General features: G+C 35.3%; 1 long non-coding RNA gene across 1 annotated transcript; it reads left to right on the forward strand.

The window, feature by feature from the left end:
- Positions 1–604: 604 nt before the first annotated feature.
- LOC108538569 (uncharacterized) lies at positions 605–13,121 on the forward strand. The gene is made up of 3 exons (XR_001888118.1): positions 605–648; positions 11,738–11,882; positions 12,550–13,121. It is a non-coding gene; the product is annotated as an uncharacterized LOC108538569 (long non-coding RNA).
- The last annotated feature ends 390 nt before the right edge of the window (positions 13,122–13,511 follow it).

Consider the following 13,511-nt stretch of genomic DNA (forward strand, 5'->3'; position numbering starts at 1 on the left):
TTTAAATTGGGGGTTCACATGAAGTATCAAAAGTTCAAAGTCTGTCTTTGTTTCCATTTCTATGTGTTTCATATCTATTTAGCTAAAAGGCAGAAGTGGTTTAATATATCGAGTAATTTGTACACCCGATGTCAGGACAGGGGGTGCTGATTAAGAAAGAACCTCTCAGAGACACTGCCATAAAGTTGGCAGTTATTTGCAATTTGATAGCTCTCTTTTTCTTCTCTTAGTCTATCTGCTTTGAAGCCACAGACATAGTCAATCAAAGGAGTTTTGCAGTTTAGTTCCTAGAATGTACACTATAAGCAAGACTTTCTATTGTTTTTTTAATTTTAAAGTTTATATACATTTACATTCATTTCAGCTGAGATATTTTTCTTTTATAGTCTTAAATTTGACAATACCATTTGAGCAATATTCTTTAAGATTATTTTATAATAACTCATGACATTGAATTTGGCTGAATCAGGTTCTCTATTTTTTATTTAAGTACTGTAAAAGGCATTTTGTCAACCTCATTATTCACTTGTTTTTTTATATATAATTGTTTTAGTCCGTGTAGCGAACTCCTAGTGATTCCTCAATATTAATTCTTCTCTCCTTTTATAGTAAGAATTTCAGATGAGCAGATGTTTACCAAACTAACAGGTACATTTCCTATCTTTTTTTTTTTTTTTTTTGCTACTAGTCATGGCCACTCACATGCTGCATACTTCCTGCTTGTATCTGTAAAATCACGTAAAGGCTTAAAATTATGCCTGGTAGATGATAAGTACTATTTGCATTTTAGGATGAGGGACAACATGAGTTAAAAAATATATACATCACTTCCAGGTCCTGTTCTGAAACAACAAGGCATCACTCCACAAGTTTCATACCCCTTTTCACTAATGTGGAGATGCTAGAACTAGAACAACCATGTTGAGTCTCACATTTGCCATGTAAAAAGGATGGCAGAGCCACCTACCAGCCCCGGATGTCTGCTGACCACTGACTTGTTACCTAACAAAGAAATAAACTTTCATCTTGCATGACCACTGAAATTTGGAATATCTGTGCTTCCAGGACTTACCTTGTAATCAACTAATATGGATAACTAACAATTCTTCTTAAAGTGAATTTTTCTTACAAAATGAAACTACTTATTAGTTTTAAAAAAGAACATTGAGATTTATTTGGCAAAATATTAGTAACAATTTCACAGCATATAGAGTATTTCTATGTATACTTATTTTAATCACGGAGAAAAGTACTTGAGACACATATTTGTCAAATCTCAGTAGTAAGATGACTGCAATATACAAATCGAAATTCTCAGTTTCAAATTCATTACTCCACAGAGAAGTTTCAACAGAGTGATGTTGATCTTATCTTTCCAATTTCTGGCAGACATGCATTATTTAGCTGTTACTATGTCTGGCACTATACCAAGGCCAAAAGTAAAAATCTAGTAATAATACATTTATATTCTATGTGTGTTTCTGTGCATGCATGTCTGTTTATTTGGAATAGCCTTCCAACCAAGCCTCCTGTAATGAAATCCTTCCTTTTCCTATTCACGCCCACCAAAATCACCAGAGAATTTGAGTTTTAACATTATTTTTAAGGGAATTTGCTTATTCAGATTTTAAGGTGATTTGCTAATATGAGAACTCAGACTTCCCTATATAATTCAAAAATTGTTGGCACCTCATTCAAAATTTTCAAAATTGAGTGTCAATTCACTTTGTTGTCCTCTTGGTTCACTTTTTCCTCCAAGTATCTCATACTCCATCCAACTGGACAGAATAGGACAAGATTTTTCTTTGGTTTCCATCAAATAACTAATTTTCATTGATGAGAACACTGATCACATTATTTTATGGATGTCTGCTTATCTGCCCCCTTCATTATATTACAAATTTGTCAGAGACAGTGACTTATATAACTCACACTTTATACTTTCCAGCACTTGTTCTAGAAGTCTAGTATTGCATTTCAGTTTCAGAATAATTTTCTCCAAATATTGCCTGAATCCGTTAGAAGTAGAAATAGTGTACTTTAGAATTTCAAATCAAAAAGTCAGTTTCTTGTGTGAATTCCTATGTATATGTGTGTGTGTGAGGGTGGGTGGGTGGTGGGTGTGTATGCATGTATGCTTTTATATTTACCCAAAAAGATTCTTTTAAAAACATCTTACATACATATAATTTAAAATAGGAAAACACCAACTTAAATTACAGTGAATAATATAGGCGAACTACCCATATATCATCAAATAACTTTAACAATTGTCAATTCATCACTTTTAATCTTGTTCCATCTCTACCACACTATTCTCCCTCCAATGGAAATTATTTTGAAGTCAATCCCCAGAAATCATATCTTTTTATCTGAAATATTTAACTTATGATTTCCTAAAAGTTAAGAAACTCTTTTAAAAATGTAATCACAATGCCATTACAAAAATACAAATTATTTCTTAATATAAAATATGTAATCATTGGTTTAAATTTTCAAATTAAAGTAAGTGCAGTAATGTGGTTTCAACTTTAATGTGTAGATTTTTGGACCATATATTTTTTCTTGCAATTTTATTTTTTTTCCTTTAGAGTTTTTAGCGTAGCCCTGAATTTTGCTGCCAATACACTGTTTCTTCTCCCTGTGTTAACTTTCTATTGCTTATTCAGGTCTACAGGTTAATAGAATTAAGTTTCTTTGTTTGTTAATTTCAGGACTACTTTAGGATGATGTTAGGTTCTTCTTCTGGAGGCAAACATTCATAGCATCATATGTTCCCACTAAGTACAAGAATATTTAACTTAAAGCAAATTCCTAGCTTACTTGGGGATTTCTGTTTAATCATTGATAGGATCCCTGCTGCCACAATTTGGGAACACATCTTTCAAACTTAAACAGTATAAGGGACCCAGCTAACGCTTCAAATTTTTCTTAAGTCAAAAGCAATTGTTTTTGCCAGAAAAGAGACTCAGGGGTCAATCTGGAAAGGGAAATAAAATCCTACGACTAAGAGACATTTTATATATATTATATCATCTAATAATTATCAATATAACATGTGATATATGTTATATAACATATGATATATATTATACTATATATTGGTAATTAGTGTTGTAGCAGAGAAATGAACACCAGGTAACTGATTAATAGATCAAGAATGTCATAAAGTGAAATAAGTAAGCCTTACACGCTTGTTCCAGGCCACATCTCAAAAAAGAGATGGTATATCTATTTGAGAAACTTTTTTTAATTTAAAGGCAGAACTTGGAGAAGGAGACAAGAGGCAGAGCCCTTCAATTGACTATAAGCTTGATATTCTTCCAAATTGAACAAATCCCAGTGAATAGTTGTAGACTCCCTGACTGCTTAGATTGGAAAGGGAACACACATGTGTAAATAAAGGCATGTATTGGTGTGTGTGTGCAGCGGAAATTGGAGCATAAAACACTAAAGATTAGTATGTTTTTAATAGCAGGGATGATAGGAAGAAAGTTTTTAAAAATGCCAAAAGGGTATCATTTACATACATGTATTTATGTATATATTTATAATACTCGCTCAAAAAGACAACCTAGGACCAGTGGATAGAGGGATGTAATAGACTTTGGTCCATAAAACAAAAAAAAACAGAACCATAAATTTCATCTGAGGCTAACCTGAAATAGTTAAAATTTTGACCAGATTACTTGAATAACGTCCTTAGGGTTGTTGTATAATGTTGTCCCTGTTATATAAAACAGAACAAAACAAAAACCAAAATACAGTGATCCTTTTAAAGACACCCTGGAGAATTGCTAAAGCAATAAATAAATTCCAGTGAAATAAGAAGCACAATCCTGATTGACAGAAACTGAATTTACCCCATAGCATATTCCCTTCACTAAACGATCTTTCCCCATAAAACCTTGTTCAGCCAAATTCTGTCTCTTAAGGATGTAATAAAAATAGAGTCAGAGTTGTCATAAACAATTTCAACTTCAAGTAGCCTTCCAACACTAAAGATTTTGCCTTGGTTTGTTCTTTCTTATTCATCATCATCCATGGTCATCCAGGAACAGTTTCAGTATCACCTTCTAAATTCAGGAAATAGAACTGAACTTGCACCAAGCAGGCATCAGGTTTTCATGTTTTTCTGTTCCTTGATATCTGGAAGGTGGGGAATTTAGGACTGTGGTAAAGAAGAAATGGAAGCTGCCAGGTCTGACTTCCCAGTCCCCAATTTGGATTCTAACTAGAGAAATTCTATAGAGGCTAGAAAGAGCAGATAAATGCGAAAGAAGCAGAAACAGAGCAGTATCTAAGAAACACTGGAACAAAAATTCCCAGTGTTACTATTTCCTGGTAGCATAAGGCAATAGTGTTTGACCCAATCTTTTTCCTGGCTTGCTGTTTCCAGTAGGCATTAATCCTGTCCTTATGGACCTGGGGTCTCCCACCTTTTTTTCCTGGGTTTATTTCTTTGGTCTAATACTGTTACCTGATTTTCAGGATAATCCATCCTCTCAACCTGCTCATCTTGAGCACAATTGCCACCTGTCTTGCAACCACAGCTTCCCTCCTTCCAAGTGCCAACATCCATTAAACATTTTGCTTCCTTCTCTCTTAAACTTCCTTCTTTGTCTGATTTTCTCAATTTTTCCTTAGATTTCCAGAATCCACAAAAAGCCTACTTGTTTCCCAAACCAACCTAAGGTACAGAGGCCTATATTTTTTTTCAAAATTTTGCTCATATATAACATACCACGTATAATACACACACAACAACACCACACACACACACACACACCGGGAAAAACAGGAAAATAGTATGTCTATTACAATACATGAATGAATCCTGACATTCTCCCAGTCCCTTTCAGGTGCCCTCAGATTGGGCCCAGACTCAGTCTCTCTAAATACCCTCATTGCATTTAGATCATCATCTCCTATCAGATCTATTAGAAAGCCAACTAATATTCTTTTCACTACTTAACCATGTAAACACGTTTTTTCTCTTATGTAATATAAACTCAACTATATAAAACTGAATGTAATTAAACAGGTCATTTTAAGAAGAGAAACTCTCTTAGTAGAATTACTCCTGTTTTTATGTTTTAAAAAAGAATAAATAGAAACCATAACAATTAGGTTGAGTGAACAGATTATTTTTCACAAAATCACATTAAGGTATTCCACGAGCTTTAATTGATTATTAATCTATTATTTAGTAAAATAAATGAAATATTGTAAAGTTTGTTTAATAATTATAATATTTAGAAAAATAGAAGAGATTTTATACCCATTCAATTTTCATTATTTCTACTCTATCCCTTTTTTATTATCTTTTTTTCAAAATCTGTTGCATTGTAAAAGCACTGACTGAAATAACTGAGCAAGTACATTTTATTTACTGAAAAAATGAAAACTGAAAATGTGGGACGCAAAAAAAAATACATGTAGAAATCGTTTGTATATATTTATAGAAGGGGGAAAAGAGGGAGAGAGAGGAGAAGAATAGGACACTTATTAAGCCACAAATGGAATAACTGAGTAGTCATCACAAAAAATAATTTGTAGGAAGCAGATCCAGTACAGGAAAAGTAACTTCTACATACATATAAGCACTAGAAATGCCATTTTTTTTTTTATTTAACAGGCAAATAAATACATAAATATACCAATTTTCTTTTTAAAATACACTATTTTTAGAGCAATTTTCTTAGGTTCACAACAAAATTGAGTAGAAAGTTCAGAGATTTCTCAAATACCCCTAGCCCTTAAACATGGAGAACATTTCTCATGCACTAGATGGTATATTTGTTACAGTCACTGGATCTATAATCATTATTACCCCAAGTCCATAGTTTACATTAGGGTTCACTCAATATTGTACATTCTATGGTATTTATTTATTTATTTATTTATTTATTTAGACAGAGTCTTTCTCTGTTGCCCAGGCTGGGGTGCAGTGGTGCGATCTTGACTCACTGCAACCTCCGCCCACTGGTTCAAGAGATTCTCCTGCCTTAGCGTCCCAAGTAGCTGGGATTACAGGCTGGCACCATCATGCCTGGCTAATTTTTGTATTTTTAGTCGAGACGGGATTTTGCCATGTTGGCCAGCCTGGTCTCGAACTCCTGACCTCATGTGATCTGCCTGCCTTGGCCTCCCAAAGTGCTGGAATTACAGGCGTGAGCCACTGCTCCCACCCATTCTATGTTTTTTAACAAACGTATGATGATCATGTGTCCAACATCATAGTATCATACCGAATATGTTCATTGTCCTACAAATCCTCTGCACACTACCTATTCATCCTTCCCTCCCTCCAAACCCTGGGAACCACTGATCATTTTACTGTTTCCATAGTTGTGCCTTTTCCATTATGTCGTATAGTTGGAATCATACAGTATGTAACCATTTTATAGACTTAGTGCCATTGAGTTTCCATCATGTCTTTTCATGGCTTGATAGCTCATTTCTCTTTAGCACTGAATACTATTTCATTGTCTGCATCAACTACAGTTTACTTATCCATTTACCTACTGAAGGAAATCTTGGTGCTTCAAAATACGGGAAATTATGAATAAAACTGCTATAAGCACTATGTGCAGGTTTTTGTATAGACATCGGTCTTCAACTCATTTAAGTAAATACCAAGAAGTATAATTGCTGGAATGTAAGGCAACACGTTTAGTTTTAAAATAAACTGCCAAACGATCTTTTAAAGTGGCTATTCCATTCTACATTTCCACCAAAAATGAATGAACTCCCATTGCTCCACATCCTCACCAGCATTTGATGTTATCAGTGTTTTGGATTTTGACCATTTTAATAGTTGTATAGTAGTATCTCTTTTATAACAAAATTATTTTAATTTAAAATTTCCTGATGGCATATTGTATTAGTCTTGTACTAGGTCTGCCTTAACAAGGTTACATAGACTGGGTGGCTTAAACAACAGACATTTATTTTCTTACAGTCTGAAGGCTGAAAGTCCATGATTAAGATGCCAGTAGAGATGAGTTTTGGTAATCCTCCTGTTTTCTCACTTGCAGACAGCTGCCTTCTCATTGCGTCCCCACATGAGCTTTTCTCTGTGTACATTGGTTTTCTTATTAGAAAACCAGTTTTATCAGATTAGAGCCTCATTCTTATGATCTCATTTAACTTAATTATCTCCTAAAGGCACTGGTCCTAAAGATCCTTTCTCCAAATGCAGTAACATCAGAAGTTAGGATTTCGACATATGAATTTTCGGGGGAAACCATTCGGTCCATAGCACATATGATGTGGATCATCTTTTCATATGCTTATTTGCCATCTTTGTATCTTCTTTGATGAGTGTACTGTTTAGCTCTTTTGCCCATTTTTAAATGAAGTTGCTTATTTTCTTATTGTTAAGTTTTAAAAAGTTCTTCATACATTTTGTATGACAGTCCTGTATCATATATGGCTTTTGCAAATATTTTCTGCCAGGCTGAGGTTTGTCTTACAATTATCTTCAATCATGATTTTTAGAGTTCAGTTTATCCTCGTTTTCCGTTTTATTTTCTAAGTTTTTCCCCTCATTTTATTCCTCCTCCACCTGGTAACCATCAGGGGCAACCTATTATATATTGATATCATTCCATATTCTACTTTAATCTTTTATAATCACACACATCTGTATAGACTATTTTGTCATTATTTTTACATAAATAAAAACATATTATACACATTTACTGCACCTTGTTTTACTCACTCAATATAAATCATGAAAATCACCAAGTTGTCAGATTAAATGTTCTTTTTTGTTGCTTGTGTAAAATGTCATGATGTGAATTAGCCGTAATTTATCCAAGCCTCACAATATTGATGAATTTTTTTACGTAGTTTTATAGAGCAACTCTGAAGAATACTTCAAGAAACAATACTGTACATGTTTCCCTGTCTTCATATAATTATTTTATACAAAATTAATTTATGTGTGTGTATATGGTGTGTGCATGTGCCTGTGTGTATGTGAAAAGATGCAAGTTGGATTCTGCAGAAAAAAATATTAAATATCCTTAATAATATGGGCTAAATATAAATGGTAAGTTTTACTTGAAAAATTGTTGAGTGATTCCTCTTGAGACTGAATTTGTATACTAAATTGTAGGCAAATCAATTTTGAGTTATTTATTAAGTAAAATAAAGTACCTTGAGCAAAATGTTGGATTTTAAATTTAGTTTATATATATATATAAATTTGTCTCAAAATTATCATGTTTTAAAGTTTCAAAAATACACCAAAATCATAATAAATGCCTTTTCCATGTCTCTACTCTTTCTTTTGAATCTATTTAAAGGCTGTGAGTTTTAGTAGTGGCTAAAGAATTCCACCGATTGGAAAACCTTAGTAAATTTAAGTGATAATTGATATGTATGTAAGTGATGATCAAATAGAAATAGACACATGTACATGTCATGGATCATGATCATTAAAATCTATTCCTTTTTTATATATATCTCAGCTGTCTGATAAGTCTAATATATATATAACTTCACAAACCATAGGGCAGTGTGCCATAGAATATTTTGCCAAGGTTTACATTAATAGAAACAAAATGCTGCGCCTGAGCTCAAGGAATATGAGAATCTTGGAGATAATACAAAGTAAGGAAAGTAATGAACATCAGAAGACCTAGACAGTGATAGAAAAAAATGTGAATTCTAAGAGAACAAGAGAAAGAAACCATAATGAAACTCTAAGTCAAATGACCTGTGAAAATGATGCATACTTTGCATATACTTAACAAATATTATTTGCTTATAATCCTTTTTGTAGAATTGCCTTGAAACATAGCTATACTCAACTTGAGTTTATATTTTAGAGAGTAGAACATCCCATTCATGCTGAGTATGGTTTTTCGTGGGAAACAAAAGAGCTCCTCCACTTCCATTTCAAGCAGTAGCTTTGTCAGTTTACCATATGTGCACTATAGATACTATCATTATTTTCTAGGCAGACAATGAAGAGAACATGATTGAGAAGCAGTAGGGAGAGTCACTGATGGTGACACCATGTGTTACATTACAAAAGTCTTTTTTAGGTCACTTTATTGTAAATGTAAAATCAAAGTGGTTCTCTCAAGTATATATTCTTCTTTTAATAACTGCATTTTCCAAGTATAATGTTATTTAGAAGTTAAAACAACACTTTTTTATTTTATTTTATTTTATTTTTGAGACGGAATTTTGCTTTGTTGTCTAGGCTGGAGTGCAATGACATGATCTTGGCTCACTGCAACCTCCGCCTCCCGGGTTCAAGCGATTCTCCTGCCTCAGCCTCCTCAGTAGCTGGGATTACAGGCATGAGCCACTGCACCTGGCTAAAGTAATACTTTCTAATAAGCTATATGAAGCATCATTGTGCCTTATAAGTCCCAGAGGCATACATCATATTATCATCAATACATCTCAGATTTTATTATAAAATAAAAGAGCACAGCTCTTTATAAGGCTGGAGATTTTATTTCCCAGTTCTATCACTTGGTGTTAAGATTTCTACTGATTAAAGCTCAAAGTATTAATGTTTCTAAGAATAAAGGAATTTTCCATGAATTTCACAGTTACTACTACAACATGTTAAGCATGGTTTAATTAATCTAGAATAGAATGTCTCCAAAGCAATTAAACTAGATATGTCATACTCAATTAATTTCTCTCATTTATTCATAAGAATAATAAATTAGTTTCACAAAGATATGTAGTAATTTAAGTCAATGCAGAAGCATATTAAAAGAATCTGGTTCTCTTAAATGAAATTGAAAACTTGTTAAAGATGCAAGGCCTTTGATAAGTCATGTGAGATTACTTATACTGTCCGTTTGAAAACAGAATATGGACTGTATTTACTTCATTAAGAAAAAAATGCTATGAACTAATTCACCAATACTGTAAATGTTTGGCATCTGTGCTCAGTATAACCTAATAGAATGTAGTAAATCCGGAAGCTGAGATGGTAACAAAGAACGAAAAAATGCTGTATTGATTTATAGGGAAAAGTGTGTTCTTTTACAATGAAATAAAAGCACCTGTTACCAGAAGAGAATATAAATGCCAAAGGCAATAGTTCTGTTCATAAAGTTTTCTACTTAGAACTGTAGAAGTCAGCTCAATAAATCAAAACTGTATACAATGAAAGAAAAGCCAAAGCTAGTTTTACTGTGAAAAGTGTTTTAAAGGCTCACTAGACCATCAATTCTGTCACAATGTTAAAAAAACAAAACAAAAACTAAAACTAAAATATGGTTTATGGCCTGATTGGCCTCTTCTTCCAGAACAAATTTTAAATTGGATTCAAACACCATCTACATATAATATCTTACTGATGTTGGCATTTGGCGTAAAAATTTTCTGATTGCTACTCAAATGTTCACTACATGCCTCTTTTCTTTATGTGTTAATTTTTTTCTTCTTCTCTACACTATTTCTTTTATTTATTTACTTACTTTTTAATTTTGATAGGTACATAATGGTATATATATTTGTGAGGTACATGAGATATTTTGATACAGGCATACAATATGTAATAATCCCATCAGGGTAATGACATATCCATTACCTCAAGCATTTATCCCTGTGTTACAAACAATTCAATTTTAAAAAAAACTTTTAGTTATTTTTAAATGTACAATTAAATTATTATTGACTATAGTCATATGCTTTCAAATACTATTAAATAGATCTTATTCATTCATTCTAACCACCTTTTGTACCCATTAACCCCCCTCGCTGCCCTTCCCAGCCTCTAGTAATCCTCCTACCCTCTCTCTCTATGAGTTCAATTGTTCTAAATTTTAAACTCACACAAATAAGTGAGAAATATGAACTTAGTCTTTCTGGACTTATTTCTGCTGACTTAATGACCTCCACTTCCATCCATGTTGTTGCGGATGACAGGATCTCATTCTTTTTATGGCTGAATAATATTCCACTGTATATATACACCACATTTCTTCATCCATTCATCTGTTGATAGACACTTAGGTTGCTTCTAAATCTTGGCTATTGTGAATAGTGCAGCAATAGACATGGGAGTGCAGGTATCTCTTTGATATCCTGATTTCCTTTCTTTTGGGTATATACGAAGCAGTGGGATTACTGGATCATATGGTACCACTATTTTTAGTTTTTGAGAAACATCCAAAGCATTCTCCATAGTGGTTGTACTAATTTACATTCCCATCAACATGCACTGTTACTTTCTACTAAATGTTTATTGAGTGTCAACTATGAGTGTGATACTATGATGATAGGTCTTGGAGGAAAGCAAACATGGTTGTTTCTCAAGAAGTTCAGGCTGGTTATAAGAATTTATTATTAATGATTTAATTGAAATGAAAATATTACAACTGGCCGGGCGCGGTGGCTCANCAGTAAATTCTTAGTTTTGTTTTGAATAAACTTTCAGAAATTTTGTGAAATAAATACATATTTCCATGTATCTATAAAGGTGATCAGTTGGGATGGAACAAGATAGGGGAACAGAAGACTCCACAGATCATCCCTCCATAAAGGACATCAATTTAACAACTATCTTTACAAATGCACCTCATAAAACCCAAAATTCGTAGTACCTGGTTTTAACTTTTTACCACAAAAGAGGCACTGAAGAGGTCAGAGGATCAATCTTGAATCAACAACAGTCTTGAATTCCCCATTCCCCAGCAACAGTGGCATGGAGAGAAGAGTGTTTTTTGCTTTTGTTTTTGTTTTTTTGTTCTAGGGAGAGGGAGACTACAATTGTCAGCCATTGAACTCTGCCAACCTCTTATAGCGAAAAACAAAACGGGACCAAACTCAGCTAACATCCAACCACAGAGGGAACATCTAAACCAACCCTAGCCAGAAGGGAATTGCCAATCCCAAAGGTATGAACTTGAGTTCCCACAAGCCTTGCCATTGTTGGCTAAAGTGCTCTGGACCCAAACTAAACTTGAAAAGCAGTCTAGGCTACAAAAACTGCAACTCCTAGGTGAGCCCCAGTGCTGAATTGGGCCAAGAGCCAGTGGACTAGGGGAGCCTATAACCTACTGAGACACCAGCCAGGGCAGCTAAGAGAGTGCCGGCACCATCCCCCACCCAACCCCAGACTGCACAGCTCACTTCTCTGAAAGAGATCCCTTACCTATGCTTGAGGAGAGAAGAAGGGAGAATGGGGAGGACTTTGTCTTACATCTTGGATACAAGCTCAGCCACAGCAGGATAGGGCACCAGAAGAGTTTGAGGCCCTCTTTCCGGGCCCTAGCTCCTAGATGACATTTCTAGACACATCCTGAGCTAGAAAGGAACCCGCTGCCTTGAAGGGAAGAAGTCAACCCTATTAGGATTTATTACCTCCTAACTGAATAGCCTTTGCACCCTGAATAAGCAGCAGTAATGCCCAGGTACTACCTCAAGGGTCCTGGGTGTGACTCTGAAACTTGCTGGCTTCAGGTAAGACTCACTACATTCTCAGCTGTCTTGGCTATGGGATAACATATCTTCTGCTTAAGAACAGTGGAGGGAAAGTAAGGGGGACTTTGTCTTGCACCTTAGGTACCAGTTCAGACCATTCCAGGACTTGGATCTTGGACAGCATTTCTACACCTTCCCTGAACCAGAGGGGAGCTTACTTCTCTGAAGGGTGAGTCCAAGGCCAGGCAGAATTTACTACATGCTGACTGAAGAGCCCTTGGGACTTAAGAGAACATCAGTGGTAGTCTGGCAGTACTCCTCATGAGACTATGGAGGCAGTGGACACAGAAGGAGGCTCCTCTGCACTAGAGATCCAGGCTATGCCTCCTTTTCCTTCATATCCTTTGCAATACAGTCCTTTGTGACCACCTACAAACAACCTCCCCACTGACCTTTTCTACAGCTGCTTGTGCAAGACTTTCAGTAGAACTCATAAACAGTTCCAGGATGCTGTTAAGACATCTGCCCAGCTTGCCTAGCTAAGCTTGCCTAGCCGAGCAGGCAAAACATTTCCAGGAAACGGTTGAAACACCTGCAACCCTACTCAGTTTCCCCCACCCCAATCTAGCCCTTTGCCCTATAAAACCCCACAGCAGCCTATAAGCGGGTTGCCTCCTCTGTTTACAGTGGAGCAGCCCGGCAGTTTAATACAAACTTTCTTGCCTGACTTTGGGGTCTACTCGTTCCTTCTCTCCGCTAACCTTACACTCTGCCTTTGGAAAGGGGAGGAAAAAGGGGGAAGGACTACATCTGGTCATTTCAGTATCAGCTCAACTGCAGTACCATAGAACACCAGGTAGACTTCTAAGGTTTTTAACTCCAGTCCCTGGCTCCTGGATGGCAATCTGGGTCTGCCTGGGGCATGGGGAATTCACTGCCTTAAAAGGAAGGACACAGGCCTGGTTGGCTTGCCACCTGCAGACTGTAGAGCCATGGGGCCTTGAGCAAACATAGGTAATAGCCAGGAAGTGGTTATATCAGGCCTTGGGTGACACCCAGTGTTGTGCTGGCTTCAGGTCTGACCCAGCACAGTCCTAGTAATG

This window comes from Rhinopithecus bieti, unplaced genomic scaffold (genome assembly GCF_001698545.2).
Source record: "Rhinopithecus bieti isolate Rb0 unplaced genomic scaffold, ASM169854v2 scaffold_14665, whole genome shotgun sequence".
Classification (NCBI taxonomy): Eukaryota; Metazoa; Chordata; class Mammalia; order Primates; family Cercopithecidae; genus Rhinopithecus; species Rhinopithecus bieti.